Here is a 21770-nt window from a genome sequence, read left to right on the forward strand (position 1 = left end):
GATGGTTGGGTTGGCCGACAGGCACGCTGACCCATTCAAAAGTTAGAATAGAGATGAAACGATGGTCGGCCAACATGAAGGGTGCGACGGTTCAAACGTTGGGCGAGCCATATGTATAGGATGGCTTGGCGTGGAGCTAAGGCATTCAATCAAGCAATCAATGCAAGCCTTCAATGTAGAAGTGAAAGTGCGAAGTGTTGGTGATCTGAATGAGGCATAGTGTAGGGAGTTTGGCCGAAGCACTCACGCCAGAAAATAGAGGTGCGAGCTAAGGTGTAGGTTGAGGGTGTCGCAGGGCAAGTCAAGGTGCATGGCCAGACGTACACGGGAGTCTAAATGGGTCGTTCACAAAATCATTCAGAGGGCTGAATGAATGGTCATGCAGGGCTGAATGAATGTGCAAGAAGTCATTCAAAGGATCGTTCAAAGGTCATTCAGAGGATATTTTGGAGGTCATGCGGAAGGTCATTCGAGGTCATTCAGAGAACCATTCGAAAGGTCATTCGACGGCGTGGCAGGGTGCCCGCCCGAACGACACGAGTTGGTGAACGGTGAACTGTGCGAAGTCTTGAATGGGTGCATGGTGAATGACTCAGCGGTGGAGACTTTGCAAGTTGGGTTTTTGATGGGAGCGCCCGACGAGTTGGACGAGTGGAACGAAACACGTTTGGGTGAATGCGCAGAGGCAAACGAGGAGTTGGGCAAAGTCATTCAGACGACTGTGTGGGCATGCCGACAAGCGTAAATTTGCGGTTTCCTCAAGATTGAACTTATACATATATTATTATTACAGGCAGACTCATTACGGTGAGTTGCCCCTCCCAGTTATACTGTTGTGCATTTATGTTAATGCTGATGAATGTTTAACTGTTGTGTTATAATGACTGAAAGTACTTGGTAAAAGAGAAAAAATAAACTAAGTATAGAAAGTAGGCGTAGTCCACGATGGTGAAAAGAAAGTGGTTGGTGGTGCCGCACCTCTTATAGTGCAGTTGGAAGAGTACCGCTAGTGTAGGGGTGTGACAAATGTGGTCTATTAGACATCAAGAAAGGAGAGTCAAATTTTCATCCTTCACAATCTTGTTTCTGCAATCAAACAACAGGGAAGAAAGCGTTCCAAGATAGCTATAATTGGGATGGTTTAGTAAGTCAAGAAGATTGGAGGTGTGGCTGATGATCGGGAATTAAGAGCAGATGTTGGGAAAGCGTTGGTCAGTCTAAAAGGAAGTATATAATAAAACAATAAAATAATAAATAAAATGAATATAATAATATAATAAAATAAAAATAGTATCTGGATCAAACTCGAATAATCAAAACAATTAATTCTAAAATAAAAATAATAAATGGTCAAACTTATTAAATTAAATAATAATAATACTAATAATTAATTTATATATATATATATATATATATATATATATATATATTACTTTTTTCCTCTTTTTTTATTATTTTTCATTTTCATGAATTGAAAACACACACTCACACATACATGCAACCATATATATTAAGGTGCATATATGTTAATATAAAAAATATTAGTTAATCATTTTTCTTAATTTTTAGTGATCACATTTAACAATACAAAATTTTATTAGTTGTTTTATTTTTGTGATGAAATCTTCGTTTTTATTTCATTTTTAATTATTTTTATTTATTTATTACATATTATGTTATTATTATTATTGTTTTTGTTTACATTGTTTACCTATTTTTTTAATATATATATATATATATATATATATATATATATATATATATATATATATATATATATATATATATATATATATATATATTAGATTTATTAGTTTTAACATTTGAATATTTAAGTTTGATCCTTTTATATAGGATTTTACTTTTGATTATTTAAAAAAAAAAAGAATTTAATTTAATCTATTACTTATGGCTATTTTATGATGATTATTTTTTTATATTATAATTTTGTTTTTATTAAATATTAATTTTTAGTTAAAATTGGTTGTTAGAATATTTTGTTTATATTGTAATTTTATTTTAAATAAATAATAATTTTTAGTCAAAATTAGTTGTTATATTCTAATGACTAGATAATATTTCTCTTCATCTATTTAATTTCATGCCAATATTTATTCTTCATCTTCTGATGTTTCTAAACTCATCCTGTGATATCCCCATACCATGTAAATAATTTTATTTTACTGGAGATCAAACAAACTATTTATTTTCTTAGTTATAAGGAATTGTTTCCGGAATTAGTTATAAGGGTATCTGAGATCAGGAGAAAGGAAAGTAAGAGGAAAACTATGTGCTGAAGGGTCAAGCAGTTTTTACGTGGCTATGTCTAGTTCGGACTAGATAGCAGAGAGACTGTGAGTTCTCCTAGAAATATTTTCTTGTACACAGTAATAGCTCGGGGGGAGACTATTTGGCGTAATAGTCTTAAGGTTGGGAGGAAAAGGAACTAGAGGTCTGGTTATGGACTGACATAGAAAAGAATCTAGGAAACATCGGTCCAGATAAGTGGAAGAATTCTTATGTTTAATTGTTAGAAATTTATCTTGTGTATTGGTATTGTAGTATACCTAGAGGGATAGTATGGGGTACAAACAGAGATATTGTTGATTTAAAAATCAGCTACGTTGCAGAAATTGTTTGATGAAAATTCGTAGACAGTGGATATCTAGTTAATTTTTGTCATTTTTGTGGGTAATTTTGAGAAACAAATTGCAGATCTGAGATCCTCTTCAAAGATTACCCAATTTCAAAAAAAAATCGGCTGAATCGGAGTCTGGATGAGGGAGATATCGTTGATTTAAAAAACAACTCTGTTGGATAAATGTTTTAACGAAGATTCGTGGACAACGGATCTCCAGTTAATTTTTATCGTTTTGTGGGGAATTTTGAGAAAAAAATTGCAAATCTGAAATCCTCTTGAAACATTACCCAATTTAAGAAAAAAAATCGGTCGAATCAGAGTCTGAATGAGGGAAATATCAATGATTTAAAAAAAAGTTGTGTTGCAAATTCTTTTTGACGAAAATTCGTGGATGACAGATCTCTAGTTAATTTTTGTCATTTTTGTGGGGAATTTTGAGAAACAAATTGCAGATTTGAGATCCTCTTGAAAAATTACCCGATTAAAAAAAAAAATCAGTTTAATCGAAGTCTGGATGAGGGAGATATCGTTGATTTAAAATCATCTCTTTTTTGATAATGTTTTATGATGGCATGACAGTTGCAACGCAAATTTGAAATTCTAGTGCGTAGATTGGGATTTCTATCACACGGGTAGGTGCAAAATGGTCGTTCCATTTTCAAAAATAGGTCATAGTAAGGATTTTGAGAAATATTGACCGAACTGTGGACATTTTAAATTTTTTCCAAGTGATTTTTTTTCAAAACCATCTTGATTGCTTCTAGCAATATGTTTTCATGAAAAAATGATGGGCTGAATATTGAAAAATTTATACGAGAAAAGAAGGATGATTTCCCAAGGTATTGGAAGGACAAAATAGGGTATTATTTGAAATATGAGGCTACTATATGGTGGAAATCACTTGACAATGAGATTCTGAAGTGATATCATGTTGATGAAATTGAAAAACTATTTTTGGACAAATGGTCTCATACTGGAAAGAAGGAAACCGAAAAACCTAGCAAAGAATTTATTTTTACAGGAAAGAAGGAAACCAAGAAACCTAACAAGTTATTTTCTCCTGGTATCTCCTTATTACAAGTTCATGGGTTGATTCAGAAGGAGAAGATCATTGTGTCTATAAATCCTAGTTGCAAGCATAATTTTATCAATGTTAATTTGGCAAAAAAATTGCAAGTTCCAGCAAAACACATTGGAAACATGTAGGTTAATAATGAGGATGTTCAAGTTTATAAAGATTTGAAGCTTTCTATGGATAAATATATGTTGCATTGTGATTTTTATACTTTAGATATGGATAACAACGATGTTGTTTTTGGATATCCTTGGATGGATTCTGTGGGTATTGTCAATATTAATGTGCAGAAAAAATTCATGAAGCTCTGGTATAAAAATAAGAAAATTACATTGCAAGATATTTCCATTAAGACCGAAGCAAAGACTATGGAGGCAGAAGCACAAATCTCTAATGATACTGACACATCAGATGATAAGCCTTTGATAGTCGACAACGAAACATAAACATCAAACTAGGTACCAGAAAAACAAGTAGAGTCTAAGCAGGGTGAAGCTGAAAGTGTTATAGGTATTGATACATCAAATGAGGAAGAATCAGTGGTTGAAGTAATATTGGAAGATAAGCAACAACAGCAGGCACCACAACATGTACCAGATACCAATCAGGCTCCATTAGGTGGTGAATTAAAGAAAGATACGACGTTAGTTGAAACTTCAGCATATCACCACCCACATCACCCCATAATAAAACAACCAACATGATGGCAACAAATTAGCCACAAGGACAAGAACCCCTGCATGAAATATAGAGAGGGGCGTTGATCCACCCACAACACATCAACACAGAAGAGCCACCATGGCCAACTTCCATCTCAAGCGAGTGAGGCACCAACTAGATCGAGGGTTCACCTTTCTCTTGTATGCCTAGATGCACGTGCATGGTAACAATGGACTACACTTTTGAGTAGATCTTATTATTTGTGTTCTTCTTATGTTTTGGGGACGAAAAATGTTTAAGGGGGCTGGAATGTAGTATACCTAAGGGGGATAGTATGGGGTACATAGGGAGGTACCCTAGGGAATAATGTAATAATGGGATAGGCCATAGTTAATAAAGATTTGAAGCTTTCTATGTATAAGAATATGTTGCATTGTGATATATTCTTATGTTTAAATTGCTAGATCTTTATCCTGTATATTGATACAATCTATGCATACTAATCATTAACATAAATTGGAGAACTCCCTAGATAATTAATGTGATTACACAAGTAGATCCTAATAGACATTCCATGCAGAGGAAAGTAAATCTTCAGTGCTTGGTTAAGGACCAATATCATAGTCAATGTACTGTAATCCTTTTCTAGAATGTCAGATAAAGATTGGAAGAAGAAGACATTATTAATTATTCGTCGAAAAATGAGTAAAGTACCAACTAGGATAATAACGCCTCACTAATAGAGGTTTCCATTCAAAATGAACTTGGTAACAGGGAAATACAAGCTTACTGACATAAATGGCCTAGGTGGTGGATTAAACCCCCTATATAATCTCATAATACAAATAAGTATAAACCAAAAATGAAAAAGGGCAAGCCCGAGTACAGGTGCTTCCAAAGCCTGAGTTATCCAAGGGATACTCAGATACCTTTTCCTTTGGCTCAAATATAGGTAAACAATGAAGATTTTAATAAGGCTAAGGGAAAAGAATTTATAAAAAATGCAGACATTATATAGCATCAAAATAAACAAACGATAAATAATACAGGAGAATAAATAATTTAGAATTTCAAGAACTGGAAGGAATTTTTATGATAGAAGACTCCAAGGAATCACCCTCTATTTACAAACGCTAACTATTACAAGAACAAAACAGTCGTTCCAATAGAATGTCATCTGCGTAGTTGAAATAGAAAGTGTCAATAACAGTATAGACCCATTTACACAACATATTAAGATAAATAATGTTAAACTACTTAGAGGTATAGTGGTAATAACGCTGCCTCTAGAACCAATATAAAAGTAGACAAAATGAAATAATTAAGATAGTTTCACATAAGTCAATAAAATATAACAATGTCAAAGTTGAGCAGGGATAACCAGGGTTCGGATGCCATAAACCCTTGACATAACTTTTCGTTACCAAATCGCCAGTTCACAGGCTCACATAAACCTTTAATTCATATTAAAACTATTAAAAGACTAGAGGCCGCATAAAGCCTCTTAATTACAAAACTCTCAATGGCCGAGAATTCTTGAGTGAAAACTAAAGCAGTCATAGTAAAGCAGATCATACAATATTAACCATTGAGTTGAAACCCCAAATAATTTAATTGAATAGAGGACCCTAGTAGTACGAGATAATCAGAGGCAGATAGGATGGTCCTTGCTGCGAGCTGGTAACTGGAAGGGGTTCCATCCAGCATTCACCATGGCTCTACAAAAACTCTCTCAACCCAATAGGAAGACGAAGATTAGAGTCCATAACCAATATTAAGACTAACAGGAAACATTATGGAGGAAATTCCAATAGGAAGGTAATATACCTGGGTTAGGCTTGACAGAGGACACTTTCCGCAGATGGAGGTAGCACCATGAAACCCGAGCCCTGTTAGTGAAAACAAATCGTTAGATATTGTATAACATATATAGAGATAAATGCAGAGCTATGAATCTAGCTTTCAAAATGAAAACCCATTACCTGTGTGAGGAGATTAATCACTGTAGCAAATGCCAAAGCCAGCACTCATGAGGAGGTAATGAGAAGGAGATTAACCTCTGCAACAAACTCTAGAGCCACCGCTCACAAGGAAGAAATGAGAAAGAGATTACACCTAACCGAAGGTGTAGAACCCAGAGGATTCGACACCTACATCCGATCCTTGGACTACCTAGAGATAGTTGATTCCAGAGGGAATCCTAAGCCATAGTCAGACCAGTGTTGCAATAAAAGCACCAGCGAGGAAGCACCATCACCTAGGCTGAGTAATCCACAACCAATTAATGTGATATGGAGTTTGAAAGGATGGGTAAATAAATACATTTTAGAATATTGGACATTCACTGAGAGCGAAATATGTATACAGTTTATGGTTCATAAATAAATTATATACGATAGGACAAATGTTGCTATGTAATCCCAAATTCAGTTATGTGATGACATGTGGATTGGATTGACAACGAACTCTCTCCAGATTGTAATTCAGCCCTAAGTCATATCTGTTATATGATTAATCACTTGATTACATTATAATGTGTATAAAGTCAATACATAATGAGAATAATTATTAACGAATGTTGCAATGTTTACATTTCGTAGTGTCAAAGTTAAATTGTATGGGTATTGTGGTAAGTTAGTAAATATTTGTTTTTCTTATGAGAATTATTATTTAGTAGATGTATGACATATGGTATCAGAGTGCTTAGGTTTCCAAATTGAGACCTTTGGAATCAACAAATAACAAACTCGGTAATATGCACATAGGAAATAGGGAGCAGTTAGCATGGGGAGAACTGGGAATCTACCAAATGATTCTATAATGGGAACAATGTCAACATCATTTCAGGAAGGCAATCCTGAGATTTGGGTGCAGGTGGGCGATGAGCCGCAAAATCCAAATACAGATATCCAGATGACTGTACAAGAATTGAAAGGTGAAATGGCCCAGATCCAGGAAGACAATGAAAGATTGATGCAAGAGCAGGAAAAGATATTGAAAAGTCTATCAGATAGAAAAAATCATCGGCCACTAGTCCCTAGACCTCAGCACGAAAATATGACAGGGGAACAAGAGTCTCGAACTGAGAATGTGGAAATAGAAGGTGGTGAAGAAAATAAAGAAGAAGAATCAGATAACGTGTTCAACCACAAGACTCAGAAAAGGAAGAAAATTGAACTCCAAGGGGTGTTTCAGAAAATCAAGCCTCCTCTCTTCTATGGTGAACAAGAAGAGGCAACAGAATCATGGCTCATTAATATGAACAAGTATTTTCCGCTGTATGAGTATGATCATAGTTTGAAAGCCCATTTGGCCATTTTACAGCTACAAGGGAAAGCCACACTGTGGTGGGAGGAAGTAATAATAGTTCGTGGAGTCAACGAACAAAGCATAACATGGGAAAAATTTCAGAGATATTTTAAAGAAAAATATCTAACAGAGAGATTTTATGATGAAAAAGACAAATAATTTCATGATCTCCGACTGGGGCAAATGACCATGGACGAGTTCATAACAAAGTTTACATCATTACTGCGATATGTCCCTTATATTCATGAAGAAAAAGCTAAGTGTGTCAGTTTATCAACAGTCCTCCCCTATTCATGAAGGAACGACTAGAGTTTGACAACCCAAAAACCATGGACGAAGTTATTCATAAGGCTCGGATCTCCTACTAGCAAAATAAACCAAAGGGAGATATGAGAAAGAGGTGGGCTAACAAAAAGGGAAGTAAATTTATTCTCAGCCACAAGGGGAATAAGGGAACGGGCAACAAAGGATTATATAAAGGTAAAATTAACCAAAATATGAATAAGAATCAACCCAGACTTAAAGTATTAGGCAAAACCTAGAAAAATGAGCAAGCTTTAAAAAATGAAGCAGAATTAACTAACATACCACCTGTATAGTGTTGGGGATGTGGAGGCCCCCATTATGTCAAAAACTTCCCTCACCACAAGGGAGAAGATCAGATCTGACAAATACAAGAGGCATCCACTGTGGGAGAAGTTGCTAGGATAATTCCTAAAATTAATGCGGCCCTTGATGATCATCAGGCAAAATTCCAACCAACCATGGTTGAATTTGAAGGTACTGGTTTTGAAGAAACCTGTTCTATTTTAATTGACCCCGGGGCCACTTTAAGTTACATTAGTCTCAAGATAGTGGAACGATGTAAATTTCAAGGTGTTAAATTTAAAAATCCTTGGCTAGTACAACTAACCATAGGAGAAAAAAGGAGAGTTTTGTCTAAAGTAATTGTCCTTTAAAATTAGCTAATCAGCCTATCATAACTGATTTGAATGTGTTACCCCTGGGGTTATATGACATCCTTATAGGAATGGACTGGTTGGAAAAACATTGGTCCCTCATCAGCTGTAAAACCAAAAGTAATAGTTATCGGGATGAGGAAGGGAAGAGACAGGAAATTCAAGGTGTTCAAAACCTCTACAAATAAGACCTATAACAACTTCCCAATTAGCAAAGTGCATCAAAAAAGGCTGCCAAGTTTATGCAATACAAGTAGGGTATGTTGAGTCTAAAGATAAAACTATTTCATTAGAGAATATACACGTGATACAAAATTTTCCAAATGTACTTCCTGAGGAAATTCTGGGTCTACCCCCAAAGAGAGACATAGATTTTACCATTGAGTTAATTCTGAGAGCTTCCCCATTTTCCCGAGCACCTTATGTTGGAAATAATACTGAGAGGGGGGGTGAATCAGTATTATCTAGCAATTTACCAAATCTTCCTTATTTGATCTTTTGAAATATTCTTGTATATCAGTACCATAAAACAATGAGCATGAATAAAGAAAATAGACAGTCACACCGAAGAACACAAGATGTAAGGTGGAAACCCAATGCGGGAGAAAACCACCTGCTGCAATAATGTCTCTATCTTCTTTCAAGAAATTCTTTTTACAATGATTTTGTACTGGTGCAGTCCTTTACCAGCACGCAGGCTGCAACCTGCAAAGAGCTACAACTCTTTCTCGTTTTCCAGACTTCTCCTGGAAGGGAGCTACAACCCCCTACTTCTTTTCATGAAGAATCAAATGATCAACAGGTATACAACAGATACAGTCTACTACAGATATCAGATCAGTTATTACAGAAACAACCCAGAACACCTTATGAACAGAAATATACAGTTAACAGATCATCTTAAGACAGGGACGCATATTTTCTTTCTGTGGCCTGCGACTGGACGCAGTATACCTTATGCTGTTCTGCGTGCAGACGCACTGTTCCTTTTTGCTTGTCTGCGACCGACGCACACATCAACACTATCGCGCCGCGTCTTTCGCTTCAGAGACGCACCCAATACCACAGTCGCGCCGCGTCCTTCGCTTCAGAGACGCACCTGATCCTTTACTGTACTGCGTCCCGGCGCACTTTCCCTTCACTGAATCTGCGTCCCTTTAGATATATAAGATAAGAGGACTTCAGAACCAACCCAAACACTCAGATCCACAGATCTGATCATGCGCCATATAGATCGTAGTCCATTAGAAGATTTACCCTTAAAGATATGGACTAGATCTCACCAAGAGATGATCAACCAAGATGATGCATAATCCAAATGAACTCCTTTGCTTTATATAGGCAAGCTTCTCCCCAAAGCGTGGAACAATACCACGAGCCGACACCATAGAAACACACAACCGTCGGCTAGATACCACACAAGAAACCCCCACGAGCTTTTCTCTACCTTGAAATGTGTGCACTGGGCGGACGCACCTTCTGAACGGCTGGCCAGCGTCCCTGGACGCGGGTTCTGTATGGTATACCTGCGGGGACGCACTTGCTGAACAAATTGCCTGCGTCCTTCTTGATTTACCACCTGAAAGAGTTTGCCATCAAGGACAACACCTGAATCATAATGCCAACAAACTCCCCCTTTGGACTTGATGGCAACCACATAATCTTCAGCTTCATCATTCCACATAATCTTCAGCTTCATCATTCTCCCCCTTTGACATCAAGGGCAAAGGGTATGCTCCCCCTATGCTCATGCTTCTCCAGATCTGTAACCAGAAATCCATCATGAAGGAGACAGAGACATATTGCAGCTTATTTCAAAGATCTCCTACTCCATAATGCCAACAATGCATTATGTGCTCCCCCTGAGCCAATACCATCAATAGGAAGATGATCAATAGTGAGATGATGCATCAACAACCCCCAGCTTTTGCCTGAGGTATTCAAAAGTGTCCCTGGGCAATGGTTTGGTGAAAATATCAGCAACTTGTTCCTTAGAAGGAACATACTCCAACTTGACCTTCTGTTCAAGTACTTGTTCCCGGAGAAAATGGTACTTGATTGGTATGTGCTTGGTTTTTGAATGCATAACCGGATTCTTTGAGATGCTGATTGCACTTGTGTTGTCACATAAGATAGGAATAGGAGGTGTACAAGTGATTTGATAATCCTGCAAAGTCTGCATCATCCAAAGAAGTTGGGTGCAACAAGATGCAGCCGCAACATATTCCGCTTCAGCTGTAGACAAGGCAATTGAACTCTGTTTCTTGCTGAACCAAGATACCAGTCTGGGACCCATAAAGAATGCACCACCACTTGTGCTTTTCCTGTCATCCACGCTTCCGCCCCAATCTGCATCTGTATAAGCATGAAGAGTGAGATCTGTATCTCTAGGATACCATAGGCCATAATTTTGAGTCCCTTGAAGATATTTGAAGATTCTCTTTACTGCTTGAAGATGAGTCTCCTTTGGATTTGCCTGAAACCTTCCAACTATTCCAACTGCATGCATGATGTCTGGTCGGGTACCTGTCAAATATAGAAGACTTCCAATCATAGATCTGTAGGTTGGTTGATGAACTGCTGCAGATTCGTCATTTGCACTGAGACTACATCCTGTAACCATGGGTGTACATACTGGTTTTGCATCTTCCATGCCATATTTCTTCAAAATCTGCTTGAGATACTTGGTTTGAGATAAAAGGATTCCTCCTTTCTTTTGTTGGATTTGCAAACCAAGGAAGTATGTCAGTTCTCCTAGCAAGGACATCTCAAATTCTTTCTGCATGACTGAGGCAAAGCTTTGACTCATAGCTTCTTCATTACTGCCAAAAATAATGTCATCTACATACACAACAAGTATTAGTAATTTGTCATTTTCAACTTTTATATAAAGATTGCTATCTGCTGAACCTTTTGAAAAACCTTGTTGATGAAGATATTTGTCCAACCGGTAGTACCAAGCCCTTGGAGCTTGTTTGAGACCATAGAGAGCCTTTTTTAATCGGCATACAAGATTTGGATCGTTTCCAAGAATGAAACCATCTGGCTGTTCAATGTACACTTCTTCATCCAAATCTCCATTCAGAAAAGCTGATTTCACATCCATTTGAAATACTTTGAAGTTCTGACAACTTGAGAGAGCAAGAAACATTCGGATGGCCTCAAGTCTTGCAACAGGAGCAAAAGTTTCTTCAAAGTCTATTCCTTCTTGCTGTGCATACCCTTTACAAACAAGTCTGGCTTTGTTTCTAATTACTTCTCCATTTTCATTCAATTTATTTTTGAAAACCCATTTTGTTCCGATAACATTCTTATCCTTTGGTCTAGGAACCAGCTCCCAAGTGTTGTTCTTTTCGATTTGCTCAAGTTCTTCATCCATTGCTTTCACCCAACATTCATCTTTGCATGCTTCTTTCACATTTTGTGGTTCAGTAGAGGAGAGTAATGCCAAATAACTTGAAGCTTCTGCAACAGTTCTTCTAGTTTGTATACCTGCTTCTTTTTGTCCCATGATCTGAGATTCTGGATGGTTCTTTTGAACATATCTGGATGGAGTCTTTTCTTCTATTCTTGTTCTTTCTTCTGCTTCTTCGTGAGGTCCGTCTTGAAATTGTTCTTGCGATTCTTCTTCTTCATCATTCTGTCTTTGAGGGTAGCTTTCATCTTCTTCAATGTCTTCACGATGTATTTGCCTAGGAATGTATCCTTTCTCATCAACCACTACATCAATGCTTTCAACAATTCTGCCAAGTCTTTTATTGTAGCATTTGTATGCTTTGCTATGTGGAGAGTAGCCAAGAAGAATTCCTTCATCTGCTCTAGGATCAAGTTTGCCAAGCTGCTCCTCAGTATTTTTGATATAGCATTTGCTCCCAAAGATTTTGAAGTGCTTTACCGAAGGAGTTTTACCACTCCAGAGCTCATGAGGAGTTTGAGTGCTGTTCACTCGGACATTTGTCTTGTTGAGAATAATAACTGCCGCATGTGCAGCTTCACCCCAGAAGGTTGCAGGAGTTCCTGATTCATCAAGCATAGCACGAGCCATTTGCTGGATTGTTCTGTTCATTCTTTCCACTACTCCATTTTGCTGAGGAGTTCTAGCTGTAGAAAATTCTCTCCTTATTCCATGTTCATCACAGAAATCGAAAAATTCATTTGAAGTAAATTCTCCACCTCTGTCGGATCTGAGGCACTTAATCTTGTGACCTGATTCATTTTCAGCCAAGGCTTTGAAGGATTTGAATTTTTCGAAAGCTTCATCTTTGTGCTTCATAAGTCCTAACCAAACAAACCTGGAGAAATCGTCAATAAATAATATCAAGTATTCCTCTCCTCTAGGTGTTCTTTTTCTGAATGGTCCACATAGATCTGTATGAACTAGCTCAAGAGGCATGCTGGCTGATCCTTCTTTTTCTGGAAAGTTAGTTCTAGTCTGTTTTCCAAACTGACATGATCTGCACATGGTGTTGTCAGGAATTTTGATATCTGGAAGATCGCGAACTGCCTGATATTTGCAAGCTTTCCTTATTTGTGAGAAGCTTAGATGTCCCAACCTTCGATGCCATAACCAGTGCTCTTCATCCTTGCTTAGATAGCATTGTTGTTGTTCTTCATCAAAAATGTATAGATTATTTGAAGTTCTTTTTCCTTTGAGAACTGTTTTACCTGTATCAAGATCACGAACAAGACATCCATTTGATCTGAATATAACCTCGGTTCTTTGATCACACATCTGGCTTACACTTAGAAGATTATGCTTTAGTCCATCAACAAACAAAACATTTCCAGCCTTAACATCTTCTTTTAAAGGAGCAATACCTTTTCCTTTTATAGTTGCAGGAGTATCATTTCCAAAAGAGACTTTCTTTCCCTTTTCTAAATTAGAATAAGATTCAAGTTTTTCTTTATCACCTGTCATGTGCTTTGAACATCCACTGTCAATGTACCATAGATTTTCTTGTCCTTCTGCATAGAATGCTATCCCACATCTTTCTGTTTGAGGTTCCTTTATTTTCCATGTTTTGGTGCCTGAGGTTTGTTCCCTTTTTTGTTCTTGTACCTTTTTTTCCGGAAACCTGCTTCTGCATTCAACATCTTCATGTCCAAAATTATTGCAAATAGAGCATTCAACTTCATTTTCAAGAGCTGAAAAATTGTTATAGGTCCTTTTTGTAATCCCTGTCATGCTTCTTTGTTTTTGAGCTTCCCTAGTCATGATTGTTTTATACGCAACACATTGGGCTGCTTTGTGACCAAAGTTATGGCAAGAAAAGCATTGTCCATTGAAGAAGTTTCTGCGATTATTGAATCTACCAGCCGACTGATTGTAATTTCTATTTTCATCTATTCTTGAACCAAATTGAGAAGATTTTACCTGTGGCTGGCTTTTGTTCACCCTTAAGCTGGATTGCCCCTGATAGTTTGAAGTTTGTCCCTGCTTTACCTGATGATCTTCCTTGTGTTCTTGCTCATTTCTTCTTGCAGCATCAAGATAACTTTTTGAAGTGGAAGCTTGAGAAGTTTCTCCATTGTAGCCCAGACCTGTCTTATTTAGTGGAGACCGCTGCACACTGATAATCTCATTCAACGTTTCAGATCCTTTGACAAACTTGAGATTAATAGTTTTTGTTTTCTCAATTTCTTTTCTAAGACCAACAATTTCACCTTCTAATTTTTCAAGATGTTTTTCCTTTTCATCAATCTGAAATTGTAGAGTATCAATAATCATGTTCTTTTCTTCTATACATCTCTTGAGTCTAGTAATTTCATCATAAAGGTTATCCACATCTATAGCATCCTCATAATTATCATCTTCAAATGCCATTAACAATCTATATTTGTTACCTTGTTCATCTTCATCACTGTTTGATAAGCCATCGCTATCTTCATGGGTGTAGTAGCTTTTCTTATTTGTACCCTGTTTCTTGTTCCATCTAACTGGTTCCTTTCCTTTATCCTTATAAGAGCATTTTGCAGCATAATGACCTACTCTTCCACAAGCAAAACATTTGAAAGGTAGCTTACCTCTGAACCTTCCAGAACCCCTTTGAAGATTTCTGACAAAGTTTGATTCTTCTTCTTCTTCTTCTGGAACATGACTTGCTTCATAGTGATCTTCTTTGCCTGATGCTTTAAAAGCAGCTTCCCTTCTGTCTGATGGCCCTCCCTTTCTCATTTCATAAGTAGTTAGAATTCCATGCAGCTGAGACATAGTGAGAACACGGAGATTTTCCTTTTCTTCTACTGCAGATACTTTAGATTCAAACTTGGGAGATAAAGATCTTAGAATCTTTTGAACTACTATAGTCTCTTTTATTTCTTCACCCAAATTTTTCATACAATTAACAATCTCATCTACCCGAAGAAAATAATTAGCCACACTTTCATCATTATACATCTTGAGAGTCTCATATTGAATCCTGAGAGTTTGAAGTTTAGCTTCTTTTACCTGTTCATCTCCTTCATAGCTGGTGATCATTTTGTCCCATATCTCTTTTGATGATTTGAAGTGCATGACCTTCATGAACTCTGTTTGAGATATACTTCCTAATAGAGTACTGACTGCTTTTGCATTTGTTTCATACTGCTTTTTCTCAGCTGGATCTGTAGGAGTAACTGAAGGAAAGGCATAGCCTGATTCTACAATGTTCCAAAATTCTGTACCAAGAGATTGAAGATATGCAGTAACTCTTACCTTCCAATAATTGAAGTTAGTTCCATCGAAGACGGGTGGCCTGATTGATGCTTCTCTCTCGTAGTTGCTCATGATGATCGATCTACCTTCAAGCGATCAAGCTGTTCTGAAGGACCTGCTCTGATACCAATTGTTGGAAATAATACTGAGAGGGGGGGTGAATCAGTATTATCTAGCAATTTACCAAATCTTCCTTATTTGATCTTTTGAAATATTCTTGTATATCAGTACCATAAAACAATGAGCATGAATAAAGAAAATAGACAGTCACACCGAAGAACACAAGATGTAAGGTGGAAACCCAATGCGGGAGAAAAACCACCTGCTGCAATAATGTCTCTATCTTCTTTCAAGAAATTCTTTTTACAATGATTTTGTACTGGTGCAGTCCTTTACCAGCACGCAGGCTGCAACCTGCAAAGAGCTACAACTCTTTCTCGTTTTCCAGACTTCTCCTGGAAGGGAGCTACAACCCCCTACTTCTTTTCATGAAGAATCAAATGATCAACAGGTATACAACAGATACAGTCTACTACAGATATCAGATCAGTTATTACAGAAACAACCCAGAACACCTTATGAACAGAAATATACAGTTAACAGATCATCTTAAGACAGGGACGCATATTTTCTTTCTGTGGCCTGCGACTGGACGCAGTATACCTTATGCTGTTCTGCGTGCAGACGCACTGTTCCTTTTTGCTTGTCTGCGACCGACGCACACATCAACACTATCGCTCCGCGTCTTTCGCTTCAGAGACGCACCCAATACCACAGTCGCGCCGCGTCCTTCGCTTCAGAGACGCACCTGATCCTTTACTGTACTGCGTCCCGGCGCACTTTCCCTTCACTGAATCTGCGTCCCTTTAGATATAGAAGATAAGAGGACTTCAGAACCAACCCAAACACTCAGATCCACAGATCTGATCATGCGCCATATAGATCGTAGTCCATTAGAAGATTTACCCTTAAAGATATGGACTAGATCTCACCAAGAGATGATCAACCAAGATGATGCATAATCCAAATGAACTCCTTTGCTTTATATAGGCAAGCTTCTCCCCAAAGCGTGGAACAATACCACGAGCCGACACCATAGAAACACACAACCGTCGGCTAGATACCACACAAGAAACCCCCACGAGCTTTTCTCTACCTTGAAATGTGTGCACTGGGCGGACGCACCTTCTGAACGGCTGGCCAGCGTCCCTGGACGCGGGTTCTGTATGGTATACCTGCGGGGACGCACTTGCTGAACAAATTGCCTGCGTCCTTCTTGATTTACCACCTGAAAGAGTTTGCCATCAAGGACAACACCTGAATCATAATGCCAACACCTTACCGAATGAGCATACCAGAGCTAGGAGAATTAAATATGGAGCTTCAAGAGTTGCTTGATGACAAGTATATTTGTCCCAGTGTGTCCCTTTGGGGAGCTCCGATATTATTTGTTAAAATGAAGGATGAAACCCTGCAAATGTGCATGGATTACCGTCAGCTAAATAAGTTGATCATTAAGAACAAATGCCCCCTTCCCCATATAGATAAGTTATTTCATCAGGTAAAGGGTGTAATTGTATTCTCAAAGATTGACCTTTGATCAAGTTATCATCAGATCCGGATAAAGGAGGAAGATATAGCAAAAACAACATTGAAAACCCATTATGGACATTATGAGTTCGTAGTGCTCCCTTTTGCACTAACTAATGCCCCATCAACCTTCATGTGTCTCATGAACAATATATTTCATCATTACTTATACAAATTTGTATTAATATTTATTGATGACATACTGATCTACTCTTAGAACATAGAAGAACATAAGGAGCATCTTTGTATTGTTCTGCAAGTCCTAAGAGAACACCAACTATATGTCAAGTATAGTAAATGTGATTTTTGATCAAATCCAGTACTTGGGACATGTCATCACCAAGGATGAAATCATAGTAGATACATAAGAGATAAGAACTATCATGGAATGGTTGGTACCAAAAGATGTAGCTGACATAAGATCATTCATGGGTCTAGTGGGATACTATCGGAGATTTGTGGAAGGTTTTTCTAGAGTGGCATATCCTATTACCTCTCTACAAAAGAAAGGAAAAGCCTTCAAATGGACCCTCAACTATCAAAGGAGCTTTGATCAGCTCAAACATCTACTTACCACCACACCCATTTTGAGCATTGCTGATCTAAGCAAAGAGTACATGGTTTGTACAGATGCTAGCAAGGAAGGTGTAGGTGGCGTATTAATGCAAGAAGCTAAGGTTTTTGCATACAAGTCAAGAAAGATTAAAGAGTATGAGCAAAACTATTCAGCATACGACTTGGAGTTGACAACAGTGATTCATGCCTTAAAGATGTGACGGCATTACCTGTTGGGTAAGAAATTTCTGTTGATGAATGATCACCATAGTCTGATTAAATACTTCAAATAACCCATTTTAAATACTAGGCAAGCTTGTTGGGCATAATTTCTAAGTGAATTGATTTCAAGATCAAACATTTGAAGGGGATAGAAAACTGGGTTTCTAATGCCTTAAGCCGAAAGGTAAATTGTTTCTATGAAATTTCTTTCAGTGAGTCACAAACAACTTTTTTTAGTAGATTCATGAAATAGCCATGCAATATTTGGTATACACACAATTATGGCAGCAAGCAAAAATTTCGAACAACCATTATCAACAATTAGGATATGAGGTAAATTAAGAAGAATTGTTGATTTATAGGAAAAGGTTATACGGGCGTAACCAAAAACATCTTAAAAATTTAATTTTAGATGAATATCATAAGATTCCTTATGTAGGCTACCTTGGATATCAGAAAATGATTTCTGCCTTGAGAAAAAAAAAAATCTAGCCTAATATGAAGAAGGAAGTAGCAGAATACTTAGCCAAATGTCTGGAGTGGCAGCAAATAAAAGTTGAGCACCAACACCCAATAGGATTACTTCACCCTCTTCCTATTCCGTAATGGAAATGGGAAATCATATATATCGATTTCATTACAAGATTGCCTAAGTCAAGAAAACAAAATGACTTCATCATGGTGGTAGTGGACAAATTAAGAAAACATAAAGCAGTGAAAATTGCTAACATTTTTATGCAAAACATTTTTAGATTGCATGGAATACTTCCGACCATGATGTAAAATTCACATCAGCCTTCTGGAATGCCCTTTTTGAAGGTTTGGGTACACAACTGCACTTCAACACCACTTATCATCCACAAACGAATGGACAAACAGAGTGAGTAAATCAAGTAGTTGAAGTTATGTTGCAAACTTATGTAATACAACAACCATCAAAATAGGAGGACTACCCGCACTTGGTAGAATTTTCCTATAACAATGGGTACCATACATCATTACAGATGAGTCCATTTGAAGTGTTATATGGATGTAAGTGCAAAACACCATTGTTTTGGAGTGGTCCAGAAGACAAATTGATGTTAGGACTGGATATGTTAGAAGAAATGGAGGGGATGGTGAAAAAGGTACAAGCTAATTTGAAAGCTGCTCACGACCGACAAAAGAACTATGCTGATAGAAAAAGAAGCTTTCGGGAATTCCAGGTAGGACATCATGTGTACATTTGAGTACAAGCGCAGAAGAGCACCTTACAATGGATCGGATGTGCTAAGCTAGCAACCTGATTTTGAAGGACTTTCCAAATTTTAGCTCAAATTGTACCAGGTAGCTTACCAACTGGCCTTACCTAGCCACATCCATGTACACAATGTATTTCATGTTTCTCTACTTAAGAAATACATTTATGATCCTAAACACATAATCAGTTGGCAAGATATTCAGGTAAAAATATTTAAGAAAATTTCTCTTTTAATAGAGATTTATTAAGAAAATTGATTGATGACTTAATTGTTTTGTTGCTGTGTAGGTCGAATCGGAAGGTGAGTTCTTGGTTGAACCTCTGGTTATACTAGATTGGAGACAAGTAACGCTGCAGAAACAAGTTATCACCCAAGTTAAAGTGCAATGGCAGCACTATGGGCCGGAAGAGGCCACCTAGGAAGATGAGCAAGTTATGAAGGAGACCTTTCCGGGTTTTTTTATAGAGGGAAAACATTGGGATGATGTTACATCTTGGGGGGGAGATATGATATCCCCAGACCATATAAATATTTTTATTTTACAGCAGATAAAAAAAGATATTTATTTTCTTAGTTATAAGAAATTGTTTCTCGAATTTAATTATTTTTAAAAATAAAGCAACAGTTATCAGTGAATACTATTTTTACTTAGTAAGCAGTTTTGAGAACCAGTTACCCATTCCTAACTGATTTCTTTAGGATTTATTCAAGAAGATCAAGAGGATAAGGGTATCTGAGATCAGGAGAGAGGAAAGTAAGATGAAAACTTTGTGTTGAAGGGTTAGGCAGTTTTTAATAGCAGAGAGATTGTGATTTCTCATAGAAAGAGTAACCTGTACACAGGAATAGCCTGGGGGGAGACTATTTGGCATAATAGTCTCAAGGTAGGGAGGAAAAGAAACTGGAGGCAAGGTCTCGTTGTGGAGTGACATAGAAAAGAATCTAGGGAACAACGGTCCAGATAAGTGGAAGAATTATTATGTTTAATTGTTAGAAATTTATCCTGTGTATTGATATATTCTTCTCTTTAAATTGCTAGATCTTTATCCTGTATATTGATACAATCTATGCATACTAATCATTAACATAAATTAGGCAACTGTCTAGATAATTACTGTGATTACACAAGAAGATCCTAATAGACATTCCATGCAGAGGAATGTAAATCTTCAGTGCTTGGTTAAGGACCAAGATCATAGTCAGTGTACTGTAATCCTTTTCTAGAATGTCAAATAAATATTGGAAAAAGAAAACATTATTAATTATCAGTCAAAAAATGAGTAAAGTACCAACTAGGATAATAATGGTTGGCATTCAAAATGAACTTGTTAATAGGGAAATACAACCTTACTGACAAAAATGGCACAAGTGGTGGATTAAAGCCCCTATATAATCTCATAATACAAATAATTATAAACCAAAAACGAAAAAGTGCAAGCCCAAGTACAAGTGTTGCCGAAGCCTGAGTTATCCAAGGGATACTCAGATACCTTTTCCTTTAGCTCAAATATAAGTAAACAACGAATATTTTAATAAGGCTAAGGGAAAATAATTTATAAAAATTGCAGACATTATCTAACATCAAAATAAACAAATGGTAAAGAATACAGGAGAATAAATAATTTAGCGTTTCAAGAACTGGAAGGAATTTTTATGACAGAAGACTCTGAGGAATCACCCTCTGTTTACAAACGCTAACTATTACAAGAAGGAAACAGTCGTTCCAATAGAATTCCAAACGTGTAGTTGAAATAGAAAGTGGCAATAACAATCTAGACCCATTGACACAACATATTAAGCTAAATAATGTTAAACTATGTAGAGGTACAATGGTAATAACACTACCTCTAGAATCAATATAGAAGTAGACCGAATGAAATAAATAAGATAGATTCACACAAGTCAAGAATGTATAACAATGTCAAACTCGAGCTGGGATAACGAGGGTTCAGATGCCACAAACCCTCAACATAACTTTTCATTACCAAATCGGGTGTTCATGGGCTAACATAAACCTTTAATTCATATCAAAACTATCAAAACCATTGAGTTGAAACCCGATATAATAAAATTGAACAAAGGACCCTAGCAGTACGAGATACCCAGAGGCAGATATGACAGTCCTTGTAGCAAGCCGACAACTGGATGAGGGTTCCATCCAACCTTCACCATGGCTCTGCAAAAACTCTCTCAACCCAATTGGAAGACGGGGATTAGAGTCTATAACCAATAATAAGACTGACAGAAAACATTATGGAGGTAGTTCTAATAGGAAGGTAATATACCTGGGTTAGGCTTGACAGAGAAGACTTTCTGATCCAGGGAACTTTTGCTTATAGATGTATCAAAGAATCATATGTGAAAATTGCAACTTAACACAGGAATTTAATGTACACATGAGAGAAGAATAAGAAACACATAAGGCATGAAAAGAAGACAACAAGACTGGATAACGGAGTTCGTCCAACTCGGACTACGTCTTCGGGCCCTACTCGATCAATGGAGAGGCCTTCATTCATTAAATGGCATGAAAAGAAAATAGTACAATCATCAGTTACATAAAAGGAGGCTTATACCTCCATTCTGGAGAATGGCTGAGAAATGGAGAACTCAGATGGAGAAATGGATAGCACCACTACATCTGTGGCATCAAGAGGGGCTGAAACCATATAAAATTTACCCAATTCAGACAAAATGACCTCTCACCCTTTCCTATAAGCTCTGCCTCTAACTGCATGCCAAAGATCCTTTCTCCCCTGCACTTCTGCATGCACTGGGTTTTATAACACTTCCTTTGTTACAAGCACGCTTATATCGGAGGTTG

Source organism: Pinus tabuliformis, chromosome 1_1 (genome assembly GCF_031772625.1).
Source record: "Pinus tabuliformis cultivar Carrire ecotype Pingquan chromosome 1_1, CPIR1, whole genome shotgun sequence".
NCBI lineage: Eukaryota > Viridiplantae > Streptophyta > Pinopsida > Pinales > Pinaceae > Pinus > Pinus tabuliformis.